We start from the raw sequence: 14,529 nt of genomic DNA on the forward strand, positions 1-14,529 counted from the left end.
CACTGACTCTAGTCCAATCCACTGTGTAGCTGACTGTTGCCTAACTTTTTTCTAGCAGTTTTGCACTGACTTCTGCAGTTGCAGTGAGTGCCCTACTACAGAGGTAATCCACTTACTCCAATCAAATCCACTGTCTTGCTGTTGTCTAGCTTTTTTCTAGCAGTTTTGCACTGACTGCAGTAGTTGCAATGAGTGCCCTACTGCAGAGGTAGTCCACTGACTCCAATCCAATCCACTGTCTAGCTGTTGTCTAGCTTTTTTCTAGCAGTTTAGAACTGACTGCAGTCGTTGCAGTGAGTGCCCTCCTGCAGAGGTAGTGCTCCACACTGACTCCAGTCCAATCCACTGTGTAGCTGACTGTTGTCTAACTTCTTTTTTTAGCAGTTTTGCACTGACTGCTGTAGTTGCAGTGAGTGCCCTACTGCAGAGGTAGTCCACTGGGTGACTCCAATCCACTGTCTAGCTGTTGCCTAGCTTTTTTCTAGAAGTTTTGCACTGACTGCAGTAGTTGCAGTGAGTACCCAACTGCAGAGGTAGTCCACGGACTCCAATCCGATCCACTGTCTAGCTGTTGCCTAGCATTTTTCTAGCAGTTAAGCACTGACTGCAGTAGTTGCAGTGAGTGCCCTACTGCAGAGGTAGTCCACACTGACTCCAGTCCAATCCACTGTGTAGCTGACTGTTGTCTACATTTTTTTCTAGCAGTTTTGCACTGACTGCTGTGGTTGCAGTGAGTGCCCTACTGCAGAGGTAGTCCACTGACTCCAATCCATTCCAATCCAGTTTTGCACTGACTGCACTGCAGTAGTGATTTAAAATTATTGCAGTGAGTGCAGTACTGCAGCAGTTTATTATGCATTAATGCACAATCAGGTGATGTGAAACTAAATGTACCTGCAATTGAAGTTTTCCTATCAGTTTTCATGCAGTTAAGGTGTGAAGAACGAGGCCTTAATGTTTAAATTGTTAATAAATAAAGATTAACATGTTTATTAATAGATTTGTGTTAAAACTTGTGTTTATTTTGCAAAAATAAGTACCCACCAGCAGTACCAGCCAGAAATACCTGCGAGCAGTAACCACCAGAAGTACCAGTCAACAGTACCTGCCAGCAGCACCAGCCAGCAGTACCTGCCAGCAGTGTCCACCGCAGTACCCACCAGCAGTACCAGCCAGCAGTACCCACCAGCAGTCAGTACCAGCTAGCAGTTCCCCCACCAGCAGCACCCACCAACAGTACCCACGAGCTGTACCTGCCGACAGCACCCAGCAGCAGTAGCAGCCAGCAGTACCAGCCAGCAGTACCCACCAGCAGCACCAGCCAGCTGTACCAGCCAGCCGTACCCACCAGCAGTACCAGCCAGCAGTACCCACCTGCAGTATCTGCCAGCAGTACCTGCCAGCAGCATCAGCCAGCAGCACCAGCAAGCAGTACCTTCCAGCAGTGCCTACCGCAGTACCCGCCAGCAGTACCCACCAGCAGTACCAGCCAGCAGTACCCACCAGCAGTACCAGCTAGCAGTTCCCCCACCAGCAGTACCCTCCAGCTGTACCAGTCAGTAGTACCCACCAGCAGTATCTGCCAGCAGTAACAACCAGCAATACCAGCCAGAAGTACCCACCAGCAGTTCCAGCCAGCAGTAAAAGCCAGCAGTACCAGCCCTGGAGGACAGCCAGCAGCAGCAACCAGCCATACCAACCTGGGGGACACCAGCAGCCAGCGATACCTACAGTAATCCTGAGGAAGAAGCGAAGACCGAGGTCAGTAGAGGTGCAGGTAAACTACAGTGCATCTGTGTGAAAGCAGCCTTAGGCCCCTTTTACATGATCGGTTGATCGGGTCCGCCTGTCTGTTTTTCAGTACCCACTAACAGTACCCACCAGCAGTACCAGCCACCAGCACCCACCAGCAGTACCAGCCAGCAGTACCCACCAGCAGTGCCCACAAATAGTACCTGCCAGCAGTACCCACCAGCAGTACCCACCAACAGTACCCACCAGCAGTACAAGCCAACAGTACCAGCCAGCAATTCCCACCAGCAGCACCCACCAACAGTACCAGCCAGAAGTACCCACCAACAGTAGCCACCAGCAGTACCAGCCAGCAGCACCAGCCAGCAGTACCCACCAGCAGTACCAGCCAGCAATACCTGCGAGCAGTAACCACCAGAAGTACCGGCCAGCAGTACCCACCAGCAGTACCAGCCAGCAGTACCCACCTGCAGTATCTGCCAGCAGTACCTGCCAGCAGTACCAGTCAACAGTACCTGCCAGCAGCACCAGCCAGCAGCACCAGCCAACAGTACCCACCAGCGGTACCAGCCAGCAGTACCCACAAGCAGTACCCACCAGCAGTACCAGACAGCAGTACCCACGAGCAGTACCAGCTAGCAGTTCCCCTACCAACAGTACCCTCCAACTGTACCAGCCAGTAGTACCCACCAGCAGTATCCGCCAGCAGTAACATCCAGCAGTACCAGCCAGAAGTACCCGCCAGCAGTTACAGCCAGCAGTACCAACCAGCAGTACCAGCCCTGGAGGACAGCCAGCAGCAGCCACCAGCCATACCCGCCTGGGGGACATCAACAGCCAGCAAAACCTACAGTAATCCTGAGGAAGAAGTGAAGTCAGTTGAGGTACAGATAAACTGCGAAAGCAGCCTTAGGCCCCTTTTACATGATCAGTTGATCGGGTCCGCCTGTCTGTTTTTCAGGTGTACCCATTTGGACCCTCTATTCACCTCTATGGAGTCCGTTTACACCCGCCTATCTCCAATCTGATCCACTTAAAAAAACAGAAGGGGATCCGTCCCCTTGTGTCTGGGAGGATTGGATCGGAGGGCCCATAGAGTAGAGCGGACTGTGTCCGTGTTTGCTCTGCATGTGCTGAGTGGACACGGACCTGTCATTTGCCAGCTCCACTAAAGTGGCCCTCGCGCCTCAAAAGGTATATAAATATATATACTCACACACACGTTTTTTTATTTTTGAGGTGGGGGGGATCTTGGGTGAGTTCCCACACTTTTTTTCCCCAGAACTTGACTCCTAGTAAAAAGCATACTGATAGGAAAAGAAAGCAGATTGATAGAGATGTAAGCCTTTCACAGGGCTTCATCTCTAATTACTGTCCATTAACTGGTTGGGGCGGGGCCAGGATGACCTGGGCTCAGAAAAAGTGAGTTGAATGACGCTGGCCATCAGACCAGCAACATCTAGCAGCAGAAAAATAATACTTCAATAAAAATCACCTGGATTGAAACTAAATAATGTAGCAAAAGCAAAAGTCTTTTTGGCTTGGACAGGTTACTATATATGATTTGTGTTTGCAACCAATAGTGTTTGTTAGTTATAGGGCTAGTGGCAGACTGAAAGAAATGACCTTTAAATCCAAGGATTCCCACAATTTAGTTGTAACGTTTGCTTGTCTTTGTGCTTGTTCCTCAGTACTAAAGACTGGAATGTCATTGGAATTTCTTTTCAGTTCTCTTCTTCTGCCAAAATTTTTTTAGAAGAAAAAGATGTCTATCTGATGTTTCCTTATTTTTTTGCAGGAAAACATAGGGTTGTTGACTTCCTCTCCCCTCCCTTCCTTCCTTCTTTCCGAAGGTACTCATCTGAGAAAAAGGAGAACCAAATGATTGTTCCTGTTCTCTTTCTTAAGTCACTTTTATGCACTGTCCATACTAAACTCAGTGCTAAACCTCACAGACAGGGAGAGCAAAAGGACACGAGATTCATAAGGGGGCATTCAGAGAGCCAGGGAGAAGACACGGCCCTCCCTTCTCAGGGATCAGTAAGTAGATTTCCTGCTTACTTTCTAATGACATCAAGATGATAAGTGATGAATAAACACAATACAAGTGTATATATATATATATATATATATATATATATATATATACATATATATATATGTATATATATATATTTATATCTTTCACTATCTAATGTGTGCTGAAAAAAATGTTACATTGGAAAATGATTATTTGCTTTGGGCAATGGCTACATTTTTTTTTCACTACTCTGCTAAGTACTTTGTAAAAATTAAGCTGGAGCTGCTGGTGGAGAAAGAGAGTAAATTGTGCAGTTAGAAAAATAATATTCCAGCAACGGAGTTGATTTACTAAAGTCAAATGGGTTGTTCATTTTGCAAGGGAATTTACCCTTAGCTTAGTAAATGTGGTAAAAATTCACTTTGCAAAGATTACCTAATCAAGTGCAAGGAGAATAAATTAAAAAATATATATTTTCTTTTTGCACATTATTGGATGATGGATGTCAGCAGACCATTACCTCATTCATTAAGCCAAGGGAGATTTTACTTGCAAAGTGCTCAGCCTTTTTTGTCTTTAAAATTAACCCAATGGAGGGTTCTCTTCAACTCTAACACCACATCACAAACAGTCTGCACAGGTAATGTATTCAACATTGGATCATTGAGTAGAATAAGTTCATAGTAATCCATGGGAAACAGGCTTTCACTAAGAAAGTGTTGTATGTGTTTATGTGTGTGTGGCGAAGTGATCAATAAATCAATACATCAATCTAGTTAATTACTTTTTTTTTCCTAAAAAATATAAAACTTTTTTTTTTTCTAAATGAAGCATAACATATGATATGCCTATGCTAAAAATTCCCAGACATCTGCATCCAGAGAACCGAGTCTGAGGCTGGTGCATAGCAGGTACTTATTCAGTTACAATTGGAAACATTTAGTAAAGGAACAGAAAATACTCATTTTGTAAATTGTTCACATTGTAGTAGTGAATGAAGTGAAGCTGTGCTTATTTCAAACATACAATCACGGGTAAGCAAAAATCTTTTTTTTTCTTTACATTTAATTGTGTATGCAAAGCTAATGCAGCTTCACCTTACTAAGCTAAATTAACACACTGTTTGCAAAGCTAACATTTACTATGTTAAAGCTGGCCATACATGGATCAAAATTAAGCTAGTTCAGCAGGGACTGGTGAACTGCGATCTTTGTATGGGCACTGTGGTTTTACAGAAGTTGATCTACAGCCTACAAATAATGTATTGGCAGCCTAAGTGAACAGCCTCTTCTCCTTTAATAAATTGAACCTAATAACTGGCCATACATGGGCATTGATGATCAAATTTTCTAAACAAAAACCCAGTCCACTGTCCATCTGAATTTTTTTTTTTTTGGGGGGAGGGGGGGGCAGACTGGGGCATCAGTGGGATTACACAGGCTCAATGGCAAGTAGAAGAAGAAAAATGACTTAGCACCTGAAGTCAGTGAAGGGAAAAATAATGCCACATTGTTGGTGTCAAGGGAAGGAATAGTGCCCCATTGTTGGTGTCAGTGGGAGGAGTAGTGCTCCATCATTGGAGCTAGTGAGAGGAATAGTGTCCCTTCATTGGAGTCAGTGGAGAAATAGTGCCTGATCATTGGAGTCAGTAGGAGGAATATTGCTTCACTGTTAGGCTGGCCATACATGGTGTGAATTTCTTAACTACATAGACCGTTCTGACAGGGGAATCTCTCCTGCGGAGCCATTGATTGCTCCCAGGAAGAGGGGGGGGGGGGGGAGAGTGAGAGAGGTCCCCCGCTGGGAGAAGACAGTAATTTTTGTTAGCAGCTATAGCAGCCGCTAGCGATAATTGTGAGAATCTGGCAGGCTGGTTGTATCTAAGCTGATCGATCGATCAACTTGGTACATTCATCTTGCCTATTAACGTTTAGAATCTTGGCTGGTTCAGCAGTAACTTCAAACCCTGTATGGCTGGCCTTAGTGGAGGACATTATGCCCTATTGTTGGTGTCGATGGGATGAGTTTTGCCCATTGCAGGAGTGGGAAATTGAGCCCCATTGCTGGTATCAGTGAGAGAACATATGTCCCATTGTTTTTGTCAGTGTTGCAAAGAGCTAGTTAAAGGAAAGCTAAGGGATGCCGCTTGGACCACTGTGTTAAAGAGGAAGTAAACCCTCCTCTGCAACTTGTACCTATAGGTAAGCATATTATAAGGCTTACCTACAGGTACTGTAAATATCTCCTACACATATACCGTTTAGGAGATATTTACCTTACATGCAGCCAGTGACATCACTGGCGCATGCGCTCTGAAGGAACGGCCGCTGGTGCCGTTCCTTCAGAGCCCCGTGCCGTGACCGTCAGCTCCCGCGCGCATGTGTGGGAGTGACGTCACCACAGCTCCGGCCAATCAGATAGCTGGATGCCGCGATCCCGGAAGACGGGCGACTAAACACGTCTCCCATCATACAGGTAAGCGGGCGGCACAGCGGGGGCTCGTTCTAAGGTAAGTATTTCATAATGAGCTAGTATGCGATGCATACTAGCTCATTATGCATTTCTCTTTCAGGTTGAAAAAAAAAATTTGAATGGGTTTACAACCTCTTTAAACCTGCCACCATATCTACATCTCTAAATTCCATAGAGGACCATGTGATTTAATTATCCCCAATGATCACCTGTGAGGCATCTCTCTAAAGTTCTCACCTTTTTAGGTTTTCTTATTTCAACTCAACATATAGTGGTTGATATACTAAAACTGGAGAGTGCAAAATCTAGTGCAGCTGTGCATAGAAACCAATAAGCTTCCACGTTTTTTGTCAAAGGTTAATTGAGCAAGCTGAAGTTAGAAGCTGATTGGCTACAATGCACAGCTGCACCAGATTTTACACTCTCCAGTTTTAGTAAATCAACCTAATACACTCAACATACCTATTAGTAAGGTTGTTTTAGGCTTTACTCTTGGTTGTAATAAACAAGCACGGTTAGACAATTCTCATAAAAAATAATCCTACTTATGCTACATTTTAAATAGTCATAGCGCATTCTTATTATAAAAAAAATAAAATAATAATAACTGAAAAGACAAAGAGATCTAGTTATATCTATTACCATTCTGCATCTATCTATCTATCTATCTATCTATCTATCTATCTATCTATCTATCTATCTATCTATCTATCTATCTATCTATCTATCTATCTATCTATCTATCTATCTATCTATCTATCTATCTATCTATCTATCTATCGATCTATCTATCTATCTATCTATCTATCTATCTATCTATCTATCTATCGATCTATCGATCTATCGATCTATCTATCTATCTATCTATCCATCTACTTTTTCTGCCAACAAATAAAAAGTAGAAAACACCTTTTCAGGGATAACATATCACAAAGAAGAGAGACAGAAATATATTTAGCCAAAAGGTAATAAAGGTAATAAAACATATGAACCTATATTTGACAAGTGGAAGGTGACATTTTAGTTTTACTTTTTTTCTTACGGCATAGAAAACATTGTCACAGTACAGTATGTGACCTACATCTGGACACCTGTCATAGCATTTCCTATAGCTGCTGCACTGCTGTCTTTGGCAAATAGTATTTTGGAATTCTGGCAGATCCCTGCTTGCGCATTGAGCAGCTCTAAGAAACTAATGAAAATATGTAAAAAAACACAAAACATGTACATAAAAGAAACTTATTTGCACAATTATCATAAAGCTATACCAAAAAACTAAGACAAGTCTATTTAGTACACTGGAACAGAATTTAAAATCTCAAATGCCAGTTTGATAAAAGAACACCCAGAGTACTAAGACCTTACAGGATTTGTGTGCCTATGGTATTTATATATATCACCAAAAGTATTGGGACACTTACCTTTGCACACACATGAACTTTAATGGCATCCCAGTCTTAGTCCGTAGGGTTCAATATTGAACTGGCCCACCCTTTGCAGCTATAACTGCTTCAACTCTTTTGGGAAGGCTGTCCATAAGATGTAGGAATGTGTTTATCGGAATGTTTAACCATTCTTCCAGAAGCGCCTGGCTCGCATTCTGCACTCTAATTCATCCCAAAAGTGTTCTATCGGGTTGAGGTCAGGACTGTGCAGGCCAGGCAAGTTCCTCCACCCCAAACTCACTTATCCATATCTTTGTGGACTTGCTTTGTGCACTGGTCTGAATCATTTGGTGGAAGGGGATTATGGTGTGGGGTTATTGTTCAGGGTTTGGGTTTGGGCCCTTAGTTCCAGTGAAGGGAACTCTTAAGACGTTCGCATACCAAAGCAGTTTGGACAATTTCATGCTCCGAACTTTGTGGGAACAGTTTTGGCATGGCCTCCTTTTGTTCCAACATGACTGTGCACAAGTGCACAAACAAGGCCTTCTCGTCCACATCAGTGCCTGACCTCAAAAATGTGCTTTTGGAAGAATGGTCAAACATTCCTATAGACACGCTCCTAAACCTTTTGGACATCCTTCCCAAAAAAGTTGAAGCTGTTATAGCTGCAAAGGGTGGGCCAGTTCAATATTGAACCCTACAGACTAAGACTGGGATGCCATCAAAGTTCATAATTTCCAAAAAACGGATTAGGGAATATAATATTTTTACTACATTCCGGAAGAAAGTGTAAATGTTTCAGAAAATATATCGGAACAGAAGAAATGCAAATCTGAATATCAATAATTACATGAACAAATGGCACCAAAACTTAATTTTGGGACTGATGGGGGAAATAATATATGTGAGAAGTTTATGTCATTCTGCAAAAGCCTCATCAAACGAAAACAGTTTTCTTTTATTGCTTTAACTGTCTTAAACAACAACATTCAAATAGTTAGTACAGGTTATCGTACAGCTAGGTTCACATCTGTGCGCTGTGGTTTTTCCGTGTCACATTTTTATGAGTGTTATACACAAATTTTTAGGTGCACTGCCAATAAACTGTATTAGAACATATGTTTTATGAAAGTGCAGCAAAGATGCAGCATACAGGACAATGACGCACTTTAATGAAAGGGTCATTCTAATAGAGTTTAATGGCAGCGCACCTAAAAATGTGTGTAAAACACGCATAGCAATGGAATATGGAAAAACTACACCGAGTAAATGTAAACAGGGCCTTCAATTCACCTTATTTTTTACTTTCACGCTGCCTTATTAAATATATCAGCTGACGTATAAGGAGGTCCAAAAATCACTTCCCAACATTATGTCATTTTATTGCCATACTTGCAACTCCTAGATTTTTCCACAAGTTGGTAAATTTAAAAGAGAATTACAATATGAAATATTTTTTTTTTATTCATATACTGTGTGTTGTTATTAGGGGGAAAAATTATTGTTACCTCTCAGAGAAGAAAAATAGACTTTTCACTTTGCAATAGCCTTTTCCCTTAGTTTAGTGAATGTGGGGAAAATGATCACCTGTGAGACATCTCTCCAAAGTTTTCACCCTTTTTAGGCTTTCTTATTTAAACTCAACATATAGGGGTAGATATACTAAAACTGGAGAGTGCAAAAACTAGTGCCGCTGTGCACAGAAACCAATAAGCTTCCACTTTTTATTATCAAAGGTTAATTGAACAAGCTGAAGTTAGAAGCTGATTGGCTACAATGCACAGCTGCACCAGATTTTACACTCTCCAGTTTTAGCAAATCAACCTAATACACTCAACATACTTATTAGTAAGGTTTTTTTTAGGCTTTACTCTTGGTTGTAATAAACAAGCAGGGATAGACAATTCTCATAAAAAATAATCCTACTTATGCTACATTTTAAATAGTCATGGCGCATTCTGTATTGTAAAAAAGAAAGAAAATAACTGAAAAGACAAAGAGATCTAGTTTTATCTATTACCATTCTGCATCTATCTATCTATCTATCTATCTATCTATCTATCTATCTATCTATCTATCTATCTATCTATCTATCTACTTTTTCTGCCAACAAATAAAAATTGGAAAACACCTTTTCAGGGATAACATATCACAGAGAAGAGAGACAAAAAATGAGAGAAAATGTACCTTCTAAAGAATGCCCAATAGCATGCAAGGATAGAGTGAAAACATTTTTTTTGCTTGCACACAATAGGATGATGGAAGTTAAGTAGAGATTCACTTCATTCACTAAGCTAAGGAAAAATTCCCTTACAAAGTTAAATTCTGTCGCAAAGTTAACGGCCTGTTTTTCCTTTGGAAAATCAAACCTTTGGGTGTTGCAGCTTTCCAACACTTCTGGGTGTGCCATACTGCGAAAACTGCTGGACATTGTTCTCCCACGGATCCCTATGTCACTACTATGTCTCTCTGAAGTGTTGGGTAGCGCACTGTTCGCAGCTCTTCAAGAGTGTGAAGATTCAATATACTGCCTCCCAGAAAAGTAAGAATAAAGAGTCTTCTTTATAGGGGACTGCTGTTGTAAATTTTTCCACCTAGCAACGGGATTCCCAACAGGGGCATTTTAGACAACAGTAGGGTAAAGCATATATATTATTATTCTGTGTGGCCTCCTATTAAAATGTTGCTTGTCTGGCTCTCTCTGGCCTCAAGAGCTTCAAAGAAATCAGCTCTTGTAAAATTATTCCACATCTGGGATCTCCCTCACTTCCCAGGCATAGGTTGGGGACTTAAGGGAAAACTTGTGCTCCCTATTTGTATTCTGCAGCCAGATTTTCTTAGGCCTACAAGTAGAGAAGACTTTCTTTCAAGAAAAACAGCTGCCACGGACCGCACTGCAGACGGCCACGGCTTCTCTCACATCGGTCTTTGATTTTGTGACTACAGAAGAGACTACCTATGTAAGTGCATCTGATTTGTTTTGAATAAATACTAGAGGTACTGCACTATGGTCTGGTTTTTGTCCCTGGGAGCCACATATAGAAATCTTGACCCGTGACAATCAGAGAGACATCGCCCAGAGTGTGGAAGACCAGGATAGAGAGAGGTACCACGATATACGTGTGATACGAGCCCCATTACAGTTCGATCTGGTAAGAGGCTGAACCTCCCACTTGAGTGATTCACCCACTCTCCTGTATATCTACTACACTGAGCTGACATTTCGCCCTTGACCTTCTTCCTTCTGGTAAGGGGCTAGTCCCCATTAAGGTGGTGGAACCTATTTGCACCCGACAAGTCCAGGAGAATCTGCTGTGTGGATCTCACTACCGACTTGTGTGGAAATAGTTGGGACTATATGCACCTTCCCCCCTTTATTTCTACGTTTTACACACATGATGCAGTGGTGGTTATGACTGTTTAACCGCTTGCCGACCGCCGCAAGTAGATTTACTGCGGCGGTCAGCCCCTGCCAGGTAGAGTGACGTTAATTTACGTCACTAGCCTGGGAGGGTCTGGGGAGCGAGCGCGCGCCCGCGGAGGCGCGCTCCCGCTCCCGCGCGGTCACGGACCCCCCAGCGCGTGTAACCAGCGGATCCGATGTCCGCCGGTCACTCGGCGATCGTCGGGGGAGAGGGAGAATGTCAGGCAGCTTGTGTAAACAAGCTGCCTGTCATTCTCCTCGCTGTAAAGACACTGATCACACGGATCTAGTATGTAGATCCGTTGATCAGTGTCATTACAGCTAGAGCCACAGCCAATCACAGTAAGAATCACGCCCCTAGGGACACACACAGCCCCTCCCTCCCAAATAAAGTTAACCCCTTCACTGCAAGTGTATTTTTACAGTAACAGTGCATATGTATAGCACTGATTACTGTAGAAATGTCACTGGTAACCCCAAAAGTGTCAAAAATGTCAGTCAAGGGTCCGATCTGTCCGCCGCAATGTCGCAGTACCGCAAAAAAAATCGCAGATCGCCGCCATTACGCGTTAAAAAAAAAAACAACAAAAATGACAAAAATCTTTCCCTTTGTTAGTAAACGCGATAACTTTTGCGCAAACCAATCAAAATACGCTTTTTGCAATTTTTTTTACCAAACATAGGTAGGATAAAACAAATTGGCAAAAAATGTTAAAAAATTTTGATTTTTACATTTTTTTTTGGGGGAATTTCATATAAAAAAATGTGAAAAATATTGCTATTTTTGCAAAATTGTTGCTCTTTTTTTGTTTATAGCGCGTGATCAAAAAATCGCACAGGTGATCAAATACCACCAAAAGAAAGCTCTGTTTGTGGGAAAAAAAGGACGTCAAATTCGTTTAGGTACAGCGTCGCACGACCGCGCAATTGTCCGTTAAAGTCACGCAGTGCCGAATCGCAAAATACCCCCTGGTCTTTTAGCAGGAAAATCCTCCGGGGCTTAAGTGATTAAGAGACAATTTATGTTGAGATTCACTGTATTATACACCTTTGTGTTTCTATTTGATTTTCCCCTGAGTGATATTGATTGCACCACGAATGTATTTATCACGTTTATACTTACGTTTATGCATATGAGTATATGAGGTCATCATATACACACTTGATTGCACATCAATCCAGGCACACATTACAGGAATGGGGTAGATGCTTATTGTAGTATCATACCCAGTCTAGAGTTTGCAGAGCAAATTCTGGACCTGGTCCTCTGGATTTTAGATATGAATACTCTCATTGAGACAAGCTGGTGCAATGTAAATAGACTAAAATATACAATTAATAACTAAATTACATTTTTGAAGTTTAGCCTTAAAAATGTAATTAATGAATGAGGAGGGAGGAACCAGGGCATTTAACATATAATCAGTGATTTTAAGGGTGCTTTTTGGTGAAATTAGAATGAAATGCATTTTTTGCCACAAAAACCAGCATGTATTTGTTTTTTGTATAGTCAAGGGGATAGTAATACAGAGTGGAACAATGTTCCAATACGTTTCAGCACTCATTAATAATGTTTCCATCCCAAGAACTTAATGTTACTTTCATTTCCTGTTGCTCATCTGAGGCTTCCTGGATTTCAAACTATTTATGCAGCTTGAAAATAAAGGCATGTGGCCAAAACAAAATACAAAATCTCCAATATGTCTTTTCTTCTACCTGGAATGTAAACTGGCACAAAACACTGAAACATGAACCTGATTTGTGAGCACGAGATTCTGGGGTTTGCAAATTAACGTAACGTGAACATAAGTCATGTAAAAAATATTTTTTGATATCTAATAGGCAGAATCATTTCATCCAATAATTTCTATTTTGACATAACCCCTCACACAAACATATCAGCATACTAAACAAGAAAAATGCATCCATGAACAACCAATATGAAAATGGCTACATTGTCAATCCTATCCCTAGGGTGTAACAGCGTGTGTCATTTTAGATTATGGGGTTGATTTACTAAAGGCAAATAGACTGTGCACTTTGCAAGTTCAGTTGCTCCAGAGCTTAGTAAATGAGGTAAAACTCTGCTGACTTCCATCATCCAATCATGCGCAAGCTTTGCCTCATTTACTAAGCTCTGGAGAACTGCACTTGCACTATTTGCCTTTAGTAAATCAACCCCTATGTATTTTTTATGCACTCTTTACAAGGAAAGGTCCTTCCCCCTTCATTGCAGTTTTCTTGGTTTAGTAAAGTAAGAGTAAGATAGCAAAAGTAAAAAAAGAAAATTTGTTGATTGGTTGATCAAAAGTGTATTGCATTACAGTGCATCCGCTGTAATGTTGTCTTTTAATTTGTATTGTGCTGAATTTTACTCGCCTGCCTGGTATCTCCCCCATTTATAGAACACCTTGTTTTTTTTAGTGAATGTGTCTGTTGATCGGGTGAGAACACCTCGCATTTATTGAAAAAACTACGCAAGGCATTCTATGATTAGTGAAGATGTCAAGCAAGCAACCCCCCTCTGTTCAGTGTGTAGAGGGGAAACCCGGTCACAGCTCTCACTGTATGTAGCAGAGACTGCTAAAGTGATTTACAGCATCCCCAGAGGCCCTTTGAATATCAGATATACATACCTACATCGAGCCAAGCTGGCTCATTGTACTATATGTATGCAGAAAGCTTGCCTTATTTTTGGGGCAATGCTAGGACTATACCCAGGGCATTCTGGGGAACCATGAGGTAGGCAACTTTTGGCGCAAATGGTGGGTGTGGCCAGATCATGCCTGACATTGTGACTGGCTTAAAGGTAAATAGTTAAATAAAGTATGACCCTACTCCTGATACACACTGTGCAAATATGCCGCAGTCCTTGTACCCCCCAAAAATATATATGCTTTAATTATTTTTTCACAAATTAAAGTCTCATGGACAAACATAAACATCAGGACAAAGGATCCTTTTTAGAAAATAAAGTTATTCTATTACACAAAGAGCAAAAACAGAGAGCTAACACATAAGCTGGCCAAAGATGGATCGAATTTTGGCCAGTTCAGCAGGGACTGGCCGAGATTTGATCCATCTATGGGCAGGCTGGTTGTACTAAAGTTGATCCATCAGTCTACCTCATTACAACCAGCCTGCTGGATTTTTTTTCATGGAATTATTGTTCTTGGCTACAGCCGCTAGAAGTGTTCATTGTGTTCTGCTGCCAGAGAAGGCTCCCCACAGGCAGAGCACAATAGCGCTGCGGGAGAGATCCCCCCATCAATTTTGACTGTGTTGATAGGGGAATAAAGCTATTTTCTTTACTGCAACCCGTGAGCACTATTTAGCAACCAACAGTCTCTGAGACAGTAAACACCTTCATAAGTAATGTATAGTCAGTATACTAAATTTACTTTTTTCAGGGTCAGTTTCAGGGTTCATGTCAATGGGCATCCTAGTCAAATAATGGGTTTTCCATACAAAAATGG

The 14,529-nt window shown here is 41.8% G+C and overlaps 1 protein-coding gene across 2 annotated transcripts in view; it reads left to right on the forward strand.

Moving 5' to 3' along the window:
• The first annotated feature begins 3,659 nt into the window (after window positions 1-3,659).
• Window positions 3,660-14,529, forward strand: part of ZNF366 (zinc finger protein 366) — a 30,398-nt gene continuing 19,528 nt past the window's right edge. For both annotated transcript variants that reach the window (XM_082243307.1, XM_082243308.1), the window contains exon 1: window positions 3,660-3,792. The gene's annotated coding sequence lies outside the window, so the exon portion shown is untranslated. The remainder of the gene's footprint in view (window positions 3,793-14,529) is intronic.

Source organism: Pelophylax lessonae (genome assembly GCF_965119305.1).
Source record: "Pelophylax lessonae genome assembly, chromosome: 1".
Classification (NCBI taxonomy): domain Eukaryota; kingdom Metazoa; phylum Chordata; class Amphibia; order Anura; family Ranidae; genus Pelophylax; species Pelophylax lessonae.